Source organism: Canis lupus, chromosome 8 (genome assembly GCF_003254725.2).
Source record: "Canis lupus dingo isolate Sandy chromosome 8, ASM325472v2, whole genome shotgun sequence".
NCBI classification, from domain to species: domain Eukaryota; kingdom Metazoa; phylum Chordata; class Mammalia; order Carnivora; family Canidae; genus Canis; species Canis lupus.
In genome coordinates, this window is record NC_064250.1 from 47,206,272 (window position 1) to 47,219,571 (window position 13,300).

The window sequence follows — 13,300 nt, forward strand, 5'->3', positions numbered from 1 at the left end:
TGCCCAGGAAACAAATGAGCCTCCAGTAAGAATGATGATGTTAGCCCCATGAAAATGGAGGCTGTTTTGTGTTTTCTCTTCTGATCTCTTGCCATTAACAGAGAAAATGGAGCCTTGGCACTATCTCAACCACATAAACATCTACTTCATGCAACTGTGCCGAGAAGAATAAAATGGGAAAGGACGCAGAGGTGGGCCAATTTCTGAAACTCTTTGTACTGGGCTGGATTTTAATATCTGGACAAAAGTAGATGCTACCTGAGAACTGTGAGCATGTGGATGCCAGGGAACGATGTGTCACATTACCTGCATCCCCATTTGAAGCCAACATAAACCATGCAGCTAATGGGCTTGAAGGTCATTAGCAACCCTTCCTGCAATACTTATTTGAACTTGATACTAGCTTCCAGAGGAAGGGAGAAGAAATTGGGTTGTAGATATAGTGTTACTCTATGCTAATTCTCACCGGAGAGGAGGCCTCACTGGTGGGGTAACTCTTTTTTTTGGGGGGGGGGGTTGGATCTTGAATTATCGTCAATTTAAACTGTTCATTTTCACATGTGACCCAGACAAAAATTTTTGAAGTACAGTCTGTCTTCCCCACCCCCAACCCTACCTCTTCACTCACCCCAACCTCTTGAGGACAATCTTGCTCTATGTGACATGGCTGGTGGGCTGCTGCATACTGGGGTGAGGGCAGGGGAGTGGGGAACGGTGGGAGAGAGCCCACTGCAGCCTGAAGCCTTTGGAAAACTGAAGATGTAGGCAACTGCCTTGTGGGTGGAACTTTGTAAGCTGGAGAACTTGTTGGGTCTGTGAGATAATGTTACTCCTTCCTCACCTGACCTCTCCGGGAGATATTGTTTTGCTAAAGGCGTAGTGACTTTTGAGGCTGTCTGGAGTCAGACCTTGTGCTTCTTTTGACCAGGATGCAGTGCTAAGTCAGGCTTTAAGGAAGGAAATGGGAGCTCAAATGTGTCTGGGTTCCACTCATGTGTTTCCCTATCTGCACCAAAAGGATCCTATGCACAAACAACATGGATGCTACTGGTATAGCAGTATAAGATGCAAAAGTATTGAAAACCTGGGCCCCTGGGGACCCCCGGACTTTCCAGCAGGCAAGATTGACAGCTAGCTGCTCTGGTGGTGCCCATGCTGAAGCAGTAATTAGACACTGGGAGTATCTCCCACAAGCCATGTAGATGTGGTTTTTGAAAACTTAGGGACATCTTTACACTGAAACTTAATCGAGTTCAGTCTGTTTTTGCATCCAGTGAGGTCTGTTTTAGGTTGTGTTTTCTCAGAAGCCAATTGGGGGTGATTTGATTGCAAGTTACGTATTTAGGAAGCATCCCCGGAAGCTGAAGGGGAGGCTGGAGGAAATGTGGGACCAGCTACCGCCCCCTATCAACGGGGGACCCAGGAGGTGAGTGGTGGCAACCATGATGTGTGGAAGCCTGGTGGCACCCAGGGCCCTAAAGGACCTCCAGAGCCTCACAGCTGCCGCCTCACTTCTGCCTTCCAAATCTCTCGCGATCTTTCTCTTGTGGCCAAGCCCAACGTGTACAATACAGGGGAGGGAATTCTGGAAAATGTAGCTCCAGTGACACGGTAAAAATCCTCCACAATTCTCCCAATGAATGTGCAGAGAATACCATTCACCGACCGACTGGCAGCACAGCATTTTCTTTGTTTTCCACATCAATTGAGTGTCTGCCTCTGAGCCCCATTCTGACAGACAGTCATTTCTGGTGCTTCCCTTCAGGGATCTGGTGAAGATTTCACAGTCTTTCCCAATTCCCAGTTCCCTTCTGTCACTGGGTCATTCGTGACTCATTAAGTTTACAGTTTGGACAGACATTGTGTCTTCCCCAGGAGCACCTTCAAGTCCAGTGATACCTTTGTTTCCATGCCCCATTTGGGATGTGGGTTGTGTTTGCAAGGCCGAGGGCCCCAGGGCTTTTCTTTTTTTTTTTTTTTTTTTTTTTCAGGGCTTTTCTTCTCTAGAATTTTGTCACATCTCTGGGCTGATGCCAGAAAGCCAAGACTGAAGGGAATCTGTTTCCTTCAACTTTCTTAAAGACATTCCACTGTAAAACTCTTGAATCTTTTTCTTTTTCTCTTCATTCTACTTCTACCACAAACCAACATTCTTCAAACCGCTTGGTAAATGAGAAACCAAAATCTCTGCTTTCTGCCATTTCATATACTTTCTCTGTGGCAGTGAAGCATAAGAACTCCCCGCTTGGTGGGAAGAGACTATATAGGGAAAAGGGAAAAATAAAACATAAATTAATCTTTTAAAATACATACTGTCCATGCACCTGGAGGCTTGGTAGCTCTTACTCTGTGTTTAGGTGGACACTACGTGGTAACAGCAGCTAGAGTAAGAAGCCAGCATCCTTCTTGGCTGTCACCACACTCTCTGCCTTGCCCCCTGCCCAGGCTGCTTCTCCCAGTCGTGCTGAGGCAATGCAGGGAGGGAATGGCACCTGTGCGAGGCCTTCGGTCCACAAGAAACCTCTGGATACCCAGAGGGGTCCAGAGACATATGCTATTGAGGAAATGATGCATCTTGTTCCCAGCAGCGGTAGTCCAGACTTCTCCAGGCAAGGCTCCCTGCCTCAGTGACCATCACAACTGTGAGACCAGCTGATCACTTTATATTCCTCCCAGCAACGAAAATACAGCCACTCAGTCAGCCACAAACTCAAGGATTGACAGAGGCCAGACACACTAGATGAAACACATTTGCAGATTATATGTGACAGAAGCATAGAGCAAAAAGACGACTTAAAGGGAAAAACCCATCTCAGTGGATTTCATATCAGTGGATACCTGACCCACACAGGCCAACTCCTAGGAACCACCAAAGCAGCAATTCAAGACCAGTCTAGGCAGACCTTGCCTAAAGGTGAAGAATTAAACTCAGCACAGGGAACCCTTCAGGAAAAAAAACAGCAAGCTTTCAGATGTTCCAATGATGCCCACATGCAATGAGCTGGATATTATGCTGTTTACAGTTAAGAGGTAATGCATTGTATTTCATACACATGTGATATGTGGAAACTGTATACATGGGTGTCTCAGAAATATCGCAACTATAGCATTGCATCCACCACAGAGCCTAGAAAGCAATATGGTATGGCTATATCACCTATTGACCCTTTTCAATTAGCAATAATCGCACCTTGGATAAACCTCATTGGCTACGATACTGCCACTGCGCAAAGCTCACCTATTGACCCTGAAAGAGATACTTAGTTTCTTCAAGGTGAGCCTTAAAATGGTATGTATGTATGTATTTATGCAATCTCTCAAGACCTGAGATCAAGAGTTGTGCACTCTTCCCATTAAGCCAGCCAGGCACTCCTAAAATATAAAATTCTTAATAGCTTACTCAGAATACTATAGCTCCAACAGACAAAAACGCTTACACCTTTATTTACATGTTCATCTATCTACTTTTACTACGTATCTGTCATCTAGCTGTTTCTCAGGATGATGTTCACTACTCTGCTGTTTGGCAATCCTTTTCCAACTGGAGTCTGAAAATAGTGGCTTAATTGAATGTTCTCCCTGAGAGTAATTTCATCCCGTTGCCAAGGATCTGATTGCACATTGTGTTTTAGACTCATTGCACTTGACACTCCTTTCATGCTATTTTCACTCCTGATTTTATTATACATACTCCTTCCCCCTGCCCTTCCCTAGGTATGTCCTCCACCCCACATGCACCCCAGCGCATCTGGTCACTGGCATTGTGCTGTCAGAAGATAATCTTGAAGTGCTGGCTTACTGATATGATGCTCAGCTGATGAAATGCTGAAATCAACCACAGAAGGTAGGTTTATTAGTGATATCAGGAAAAATGGGGGACGGCTGTAGTTGTAAATTGATAACTCATGAAAAACTTGAGTTTGCTGCCCGTGTGATACATGTGCTGCCCACATGGGCACTAGTGAGCATCTCCTGGTTTCAGTTGCTTTTCCTTTGTGAATAATTATGAGCAGTTTGCTAAAGAGAAAGACGCTATGTGATAACTTGAATACAATCTTCAACTATATTTACTCTGTATAATCTCTACATCTTTTACAAAACCATCTCTTGCCATGAGAAACACCAAGGCAGGGTGTTCATGGCAGCATCATTGTGTCTGGTCCTGGTGCTGTAGAGAATGTGTGCTGACGTGTGAACTAGCAGCTGTTAACAGGAAAAGCCTTTACCTGCTATTTCTTCAGTAGCCAATGAGCTAGGAGGAATAGCCAGGGCCAGGTATTAGGAATTCTTTTCTGGGGTAGAAGTTCCCTAAGAAGAGCCTCATAGGATTTGTGGAGCAGGTGGGGGAGAAATGAGAGGCATTTAAAAGAAGTATCTGAGGGATGCCTGGGTTGCTCAGTTGGTTAAACAACTGCCTTCAGCTCAGGTCATAATCCTAGGGTCCTGGGATCCAGCCCCACATGGAGCTTCTTGCTTAGCAGAGAGCCTGCTTCTCTCTCTCCCCTGCCTGCCATTCTGCCTACTTGTGCTCTTTATCTCTCTCTGTCAAATAAAGAAATAAAATATTTTTTTTTTAAGTAAAAAAAAAAAAAAATTGGGGCACCTGGATGGCTCAGTGGTTGAATGTCTGCTTTTGGCTCAGGGCATGATCCTGGGCTCCTGGGATTGAGTCTCAAATCAAGCTCCCTGCAGGGAGCCTGTTTCTCCCTCTGCCTATGTCTCTGCCTCTTTCTGTGTGTCTCTCATGAATAAATAAAAAATAAATAAACAAAAATAAATTTAAAAAGAAAAAAAGAAAAGAAGTGTTTGAGGCTCTCTGACTCTGGGCCTCATCTTCTCCAGGCTTTTCACAATTGAATGTGCAAATAGAGAAGGGAAAAAGAATATGCAAGCTACAGCAGTTGAGGTTGTTCATAGAGCATATGCCTTTTCTCTGAAGGTCTTTCCTCTAAGCAATAATTCAGCTGAACTCCTGTTTTCAGATTCTTGTGAAAATGACAAGATCACAGTGAGGGTGTCATTACTGCAATAATGTATGCTTCATTTTTCCATTACTGAAGGAGAAAACTCTCTGGGGAGTGAAATTCAACACTCAATTTAACAGTAGCACTGCATACTAATTCATGTTGAAATGTAAAACCAATCCAGTTAAAAAAAAAATCCAGATAAAATGAAATGGGCCATGATAATGGTATGGGCTTTCAACTAGATGGGTCTCATGTAATAAAGATTACAAATTCTTTCCTAAATGTTAATTAAAGTTCTCAATGCCTCTGGTATTAAATATAAAGGTGGCCACTTCGTGGATGAGAAAATTAAGACGAGAGGCTCTATAACTGGCCCAGGGGTGAATGAGAATTTGCAGGGAGGATGCGGTTACTGGATCCCTGGTTTCAGTGCCTGTCCTCGAAAAGCGTTAGATTCTGACCACAGAGCTTGGAGGTTTGACTGAGAGACTGAAGACAACCTGAATTTGGGAGACAGCCTTTAGATCTTTTACTCAATCATAAATATAAATTGCACCCTTTATATATGTCAAAGACTGTTCTAGCTAGCCCCTGGGATTCTCAATCTGAATACGATACAATTCCTAGGTTTGAGAAGCTTAAGTCTAGTAGTAAGAAAGACATATAAATAATTGTTGAATGGGGCAACAATATGCCTATATGGGATAGAGAGGCCACAAATACATTTTTCTGGTAATTACAAAACAAATATAAAAAATAGTATCATAAATTTGCTCCATTACTGCAATAACCATTCACCAAGCCACTGAAATACTCTCACAAAGATCACTAGTGAGGTCCCTGTGGCTAAATGATCTATAAGGGAGGAGCATTAATTTTCCCTCTACTCTTCTGGCTCTCAGCTGAGAGGCCTATAAAAAGATTAACAAGAGAAAAACAAACAGAAGTATATTATCATGTATACCTCATGTACACACAAGAGATACCCAGGAAAAATGAGTAACTCTCCAAGATGGCATAGAATTTAGGATTATATATGTCTTTTTTTTTTTTTAATTTATTTATTCAGAGGCGGAGAGAGAGAGAGGCAGGCAGAGAGGCAGAGACATAGGCAGAGGGAGAAGCAGGCTCCATACAGGGATCCCTATGTGGGACTTGATCCCAGGTCTCCAGGATCACACCCCAGGCTGCAGGCGGCGCCCGCGGCGCCAAACCGCTGCGCCACCGGGGCTGCCCCTATATATGTCTTAATAGGGAAGGGAGAGGAGGGCTGTAGGTCTCTAAGGTTGGTGAAACTCCAGGGTAGGTCATCTATGACAAGTGAGTTCCTTTTAGAAGATCTGTTTTTAGGCCTATGGGGGAGTTCAGAGAAGGTCCCTCTCTGCATTTGCTGTTTTTCAAGTGCCTACAGTTCAGAATAACCCACAAACCAAAGGAGCATATTTTGCAGTGGCATGTCTTGAATTCCTACAGTCATATTTGGGGGTGACATATTCTGCTACCCTTCAGATCTGAAAGTCACAGCTTGGTTTTCATGTACTTGGCTTTTCTGCAGCCTTGGACACTGCTGATTTTGTCTTTGCTTTTGAAACTCTCTCTTCTCATGACCTTGGTGGCATTCTGTTATCTTGCTTTTCATTTCACCTCTCTGCTTCTTTGCAGACTCTTTAAGTCCTCTTCAGGGCCTATAAGTAGGCTTTCTCCCTATATTGCTATTACTCCTTCTGAGCAATCTTATCTTGTCCTAGGAATCCTGACTGTCTACTCCTCTAGTTCAGTTGTCTGTCTTAAACTCCAGGTGGACCTGTATATCTCTACATGTTGGCTATCTCCATTTCAATCTTCTGTCAAGTCCTGTTGATTCTAACTCCTAAAAGTCCCATAGTCTCCCATTTCCAGAACCATTACCTTTATTTAGGTCACCATTATCTTCTGCTTAGAATCCTGCCTCCAGTCCAGTGCCCCTACCTCCCACTCCCATTTAAAATCCATTCTCCTAATTCCAGCCTGGGCTGGCCCCTTTAAAATGGAAATACAATCAGGTCCAAATCTTTATTTTATTTATTTATTTATTTTAAGATTTTATTTATTTATTCATGATAGTCACAGAGAGAGAGAGAGGCAGAGACACAGGCAGAGGGAGAAGCAGGCTCCATGCACCGGGAGCCCGACGTGGGATCCGATCCCGGGTCTCCAGGATCGCGCCCTGGGCCAAAGGCAGGTGCCAAACCGCTGCGCCACCCAGGGGTCCCAGGTCCAAATCTTTAGAGCAAAACAACAAATTTGTAATAGTTCCTCCATTGTTCTTAGTATAAAATAGAAATTCCTTAACAAAACTCACAAGGCTCCATGTAATCTGATGTTCCCTTTCCACTTCTCCTACCTCATTCCTTTCCATGCTCTCGCCTCAAACTCATTGTGTTAGTCATACTAAACTTCTTTAAGTTCTCTGAAAATGCTTTGTTATCTCTTACCTCCACATTTTTTTAAAGACTTTATTTATTCATGAGAGACACAGAGAGAGAGGCAGAGACACAGGCAGGGGGAGAAACAGGCTCCATGCAGGAAGCCCGATGTGGGACTTGATCCCGGGTCCGCAGGATCACACCCTGGACTGAAGGTGGCGCTCAAACCGCTGAGCCACTGGGGCTGCCCTTACCTCCACATTTATTTTTATTTTTTTTTTAATTTTTATTTATGATAGTCACACACAGAGGGAGAGAGAGAGAGAGAGGCAGAGACACAGGCAGAGGGAGAAGCAGGCTCTATGCACCGGGAGCCCGACGTGGGATTCGATCCCAGGTCTCCAGGATCGCGCCCTGGGCCAAAGGCAGGCGCCAAACCGCTGCGCCACCCAGGGATCCCTACCTCCACATTAAAAAAAAAAAGATTTTATTTGTTTATTTGGCAGAAGGAGAGAGAGAGAGACAGAGAGAGAGAGAGAGAGAGAGAGAGAGCCCGCGAGCGCGTGCCCTTGTGCACATGAGCACAAGCAGGGATCCCAGGACCCTGGAATCATGACCCAACCCTAAGGAAGATATTTAACAGGCTGAGCCACCCAGGCACCCCCTGACCTCCACATTTTAGTATGTAGTATTCCCACAGTTTGGATTTGATTCCCACCTACACCCTTTCTGCACCCCATACCCTTGTGGCCTAATTTGGCTTAAGATCTTTCCAATTTCAGTTTAGAGAGCTTTCCAGATCCCTCAAGTAAGGGATTAATTTTTCTTCTGTGTGCTGCACAACATCCTGCATTTCTCCACTGTAGCCCTGGCAATGCTGTATTGGAACTGCCCAATTTCTTGTCCTAGTCCCCTCTAGATGAGGCTTGGTGAAGGAAGGGTCTGTGCCAGTCTTTTTCACCATTGCATACCATAGCGCCTGCATGTAATGGGTAAGAAATAATTATTTACTCAATGGATGAAAGAATGAAGCATTTACTGCCAATTTCACTCCATCTGGTACTCAATCACATACTGCATATACCATTACTTCCCTGTCTTCCCAACTGGATTGTAAATTTCCGTGGGTCAGGGACTTGAACTTGCATATGATATGCCATTAGCACCTATGAAGTGTTAAGCACACAGTAGGCTTCCATTTCCTTGTTAATTAGTTTAACAAATATAGAGAGTGTGTTTACAATATTAAAGGCAAATGTGAAGTTTGGGAGGAGGGAGGTGGGTGAAAAGGAAGCTGGGAAATGAGTCTGATTTAAACCTGCTATCTATTGCAATTTTTTATATCATTTGGTAGTTGCAAATATGGTCTTAATCACAGAGAAAACCTTATATATTAGCAGCTTAGTAAAGGAAATTTATTTCCATTTGCCAAGGGAGCAAGGAATCAAGGTTTAAAAATAGATCTAAATTTTTTTTTCTTTAAGATTTATTTATTTATCTTAGCAAGAGAGAGGGAGCATGAGTGGGAGGGGCAGAGGGAGAAGGAGAGAGAATCCCAAGCAGACTCTACGCTGATCGCAGAGACCGATCTGGGGCTTGCTCCCATAGGACCAGTAGATCATGATCTGACCCCAAACCAAGTCCGACACTTAACAGACTGTGCCCCCCAGGCGCCCCAACAGATTTTTTTTAAAGTCCCTAACATGGAGGAGAAAAAAGAAGGGACCAAAAAAAAAATAATAATAGGACTCAGTAATAACCCAAAGGACCAGCATCTCCAGCCGGGAAGGAGCTGCCTTGGGTATTGTGCAATAGCTGTGGTTTGGCAGAAATTAGGTGACAAGATCCCTCTACCCTCCCGTTAAAGGATAATTATTTTTAAAACATCAAATCATGACTCATACAAATATAAAATTAACAGATGTCTAAGATTTTATTTAACACATTAATTAATGAGGGGACCAGTGAGATATTACAACTGATTCAAAAGATAATCCAAAGAGCAGACACATATGTAGACAATCAGCAATGCTGAAATTAATGTGCTTGATAGACACAACACTGGTTTCTTGAGTGAAGGGGAGAGAGATCTGTTGTACTTTGTACTCTAGGAACACTTTGCATTTGCATTTTTATGGGCAAGAATCATCTGCACTGCTATCAGGTTTTTTTTGCAACTAAGAGTTGTATAATAGCTCAAAGATAATGAAAGGTGAAGACAATTTGCTAGACTGGGCACCTACTAATTTTTTTCACCCAGATCAAACTCTTTCATAATTTTTCCTGATACTAGAAGGACGGCTCTACTTGTCCTCCAACATAAAGCTTTGTTGTGTGAAGGCTTAGTGTTTTTCTAAAAAGAGTTAAGAAAAATAGTTTTTGAAAATCAACCACAGAAAAGTAAAGTCTCCAGTCTCCTCAGATAAGACATCGAGTGGAATATAAATCTCAGTTCTATTTAGATGCTTATATGCTCCAAAAGCCAAGTTGATCTTTTTCTCTGAAATGGAACTCTCATGTCCTTCTCAAAACAGTATGTCTGACATATTGTTTCTTAATTTAAAAAAAAATTTAAAAAAAAAAAAAATTTAAAAATTTTTTTAGTTTGTTTTCTTTTTTTTTTTTTTAAGATTTTATTTATTTATTCATAGAGACACACACAGAGAGAGAAGCAGAGACACGGGCAGAGGGAGAAGCAGGCTCCATGCAGAGGGCCTGACGTGGGACTCGATCCATGGTCTCCAGGATCGCGCCCTGGGCTGCAGGAGGCGATAAACCGCTGCGCCACCGGGACTGCCCTGTTTTCTTTTTTTTTAAGATTTTATTTATTTATTCATGAGAGACACAGAGAGAGGCAGGAACATAGGCAGAGGGAGAAGCAGGCTCCTCAGAGGAAGCTTTATGTAGGACTTGATCCCTAACTGGGATCACGCCCTGAGCCAAAGGCAGACGCTCAACTGCTGAGCCACCCAGGTGTCCCAAAATTTTTTTGAATAAAACCAAATGGAAATTCTGAAACTCAAGAGAACAATAACTGAAAAATCACTAGAGGGCTCAACAGCAGATTTGAGGTGGTAGGAATGAACTGAAAGATCAATAGAAATCATCTTTTAAAGATGATTTAGGGGACGCCTGGGTGGCTCAGTGGTTGAGTGTCTATCTGCCTTTGGCTCAGGGTGTGATCCCGATCCCGGGACCGAGTCCCGCATCGGGCTCCCTGCATGGAGCCTGCTTCTTCCTCTGCCTGTGTCTCTGCCTCTCTCTCTCTCTGTCTCTCGTGAATAAATACATAAAATCTTAAAAAAAAAAAAAAAAGACGATTTAGGGCAGCCTGGCTGGCTCAGTTGGTGAGACATGCAGCTCTTGATCTTGGGGTTGCGGGTTCTGGCCCCATGTTGGGCATAGTGATTACTTAAAAAAAAAAAACACCCCAGACTCATGTCAATATCTAATACATATACTCTACATCTAATACAGTAATTTGTAGCATAGTTTGAAATATACTATAGTATACTTTAGTATATCTAGAGCCATTCAATATACATCTGTCCTTCACTAGTGATGTGAATTTTGATTACCTGCTTATTTTTTGACTTTTCTACTTTATGATCACGCAAATATCTTGTCCCTCAACACAGTGTCCCTGTTATATTGTGATTTACAATAAGAAATATATATTTGGTCTTCCATTTCTGGCACAGAGTTCCTAAAACCCTTGGAACTTCCCAAGTGCTAAGAATGATCTAAGTGTCACCTGTCATGTTAATGAAGTAACTACTAGGGGCGCTTGGCTGGCTAAGTCAGTGGTGCTTAAAACTCTTGATCTCAGGGTGGTGACTTTGAGTACCACATTGGATGTAGAAATAACTAAAAATAAATAAACTTTAAAAAATGAGGTAACTTTTAGAAAGCCCGTAGGTAACCTAAAGATGGGGGCTGGTTGCCAGGGGAACCAATTAAGTGATTAGAGGGTTGGAACTGTTCAGTCCTCCCTCCACCCAACACATCCAGAGAGGGGAGAGTGACTGGAGATTGAGTTCAATCAGCAATGGCCAATGATTTAATCAATCGTGACTTTTTTTTTTTAAAGATTTTATTTATTTATTCATGAGAGAGAGAGAGAGAGAGAGGCAGAGACACAGGCAGAGAGAGAGAAGCAGGCTCCATGCAGGGAGCCCGATGCAGAACTTGATCTCGGGTCTCCAGCATCACATCATACCCTGGGCCAAAGGCAGGCGCCAAACGGCCGAGCCACCCAGGTGTCCTCAATAGTGCCTTTGTAATGAAGCCTCCATAGATCCTGAAAAGGATGGGGGTTTGGAAAGCTTCTGGGTTGATAAAGATGTGGAGATACAGGGAGAGTGTGGAACTTGGAGAGGGCATGGACACTCCACATCCTTTTCCCATACTTTGCCCTATGTGCCTTTTTAATCTGACTGTTCCTGAGTTATATCATTTTATTTTATTAGTTTTTATTTTATTTTCAGTAGGTTCCACACACAGTATGGGGCTTAAACTCATGACCCTGAGATTAAGAGTTGCATGCTCCACTGGCTGAGCCAGGCAGGTGCCCCATGGGTTCTATCATTTTATAATAAACTGGTAATCTAGTAAGTAAAGTATCTTTCTGAGTTCTGTGAGCCAATCTAGCAAGTTAATTGAACCCAAAGTGGGGGGTATTAGAACCTCCAATCTATAGACATTTGGTTAGAAGCACAGGTAACAACTTGGACTTTCTTTTTTTTTTTTTTTTTTTTTTTTTTTTTTTTTTTTTTTTATATATATTTTTATTTATTTATTCACGAGAGACAGAGAGAGAGAGAGAGGCAGAGACACAGGCAGAGGGAGAAGCAGGCTCCATGCACCGGGAGCCCGACGTGGGATTCGATCCCGGGTCTCCAGGATCGCGCCCTGGGCCAAAGGCAGGCGCCAAACCGCTGCGCCACCCAGGGATCCCACAACTTGGACTTTCAATCGGTATCTGAAGTGTGTGTGTGTGTATGTACACGCGCGCATGGCGGGGAGGGGGGGCAGTCTTGTAGGATTGAGCCCTTAACCTGTGGTCTGATGCTATCTCCAGATAGATAGCATCAAAATGGAGTTGAACTCTAGGACAACCAGCTGGTGTTGGAAGATTGCTTGGTGGTGTGTGGGAAGTACCCAACCACCATTGGATTGAGTGCAGAATCTTAGTCCTCCTAGATTTACCATCCATTGATAATTCTCGTCTGATCCAATCTTTACTGTGAAAGCTATAAAATGATAATTTTCCAACTCTAGTATTCTCCTTTACATTTATTAGTTGGTCCTCAGCATTCTGCTGTAAGCAAGAACCCACCATTCTCTCTTTGTTATTGTTACAGCTTCACGAATTTCTATTTCTACAGTGTTCATAAATCATTAATGTACTTAATTATTTTGGTGCTCCAGTTTTCCCAGATTTGGCCAGTAGGATCCCCTTCAAGCTGGTTTCTGCATCTCTATGACATGCTTCACCATTTTTTTCAACACTTCCTTGATATCTAGCAAAAAAAGATGATGTAGGGTCATTTGGTACCTATCCTGCCCTAGCCCTAGAATCAGCCATTTCTCTAGGGGGCCCTAATTCTCTTTTAGCGGGCATATTAGTTATCGCTGCATGACCAACTACTCCCAAACTTATAACACTAATTATTATCTCACACAATTTCTGAGGTTCAGAAACTTGGGAGAAGTTTAGCTAGGTAGATTCTAGATAAGTTTCTCTCCTTATGTGAGGTCATTATTTATTTATTTATTTATTTATTTATTTATTTATTTATTTATTTTAAAAAAACATTTTATATTTGTTTATTTTAGAGAGAGAGAGTGAGGAGAAAAGCAGAGGGAGAGGGATAAGTAGACTCAGTGCTGAGCCTGGTGCCCACTGTGGGGCTAGATCCCACTACC

The 13,300-nt window shown here is 42.9% G+C and overlaps 1 protein-coding gene and 1 pseudogene across 1 annotated transcript in view; one reads left to right on the plus strand and one right to left on the minus strand.

Annotated features, from left to right (window-relative positions):
- Positions 1 to 3,073: 3,073 nt before the first annotated feature.
- On the minus strand, positions 3,074 to 3,235 carry LOC112658230 (U4 spliceosomal RNA; annotated as a pseudogene).
- Positions 3,236 to 3,823: 588 nt separating this feature from the next.
- Positions 3,824 to 13,300, plus strand: part of PTGR2 (prostaglandin reductase 2) — a 37,145-nt gene continuing 27,668 nt past the window's right edge. The window contains exon 1 of the mRNA XM_035719531.2: positions 3,824 to 3,844. The gene's annotated coding sequence lies outside the window, so the exon portion shown is untranslated. The remainder of the gene's footprint in view (positions 3,845 to 13,300) is intronic.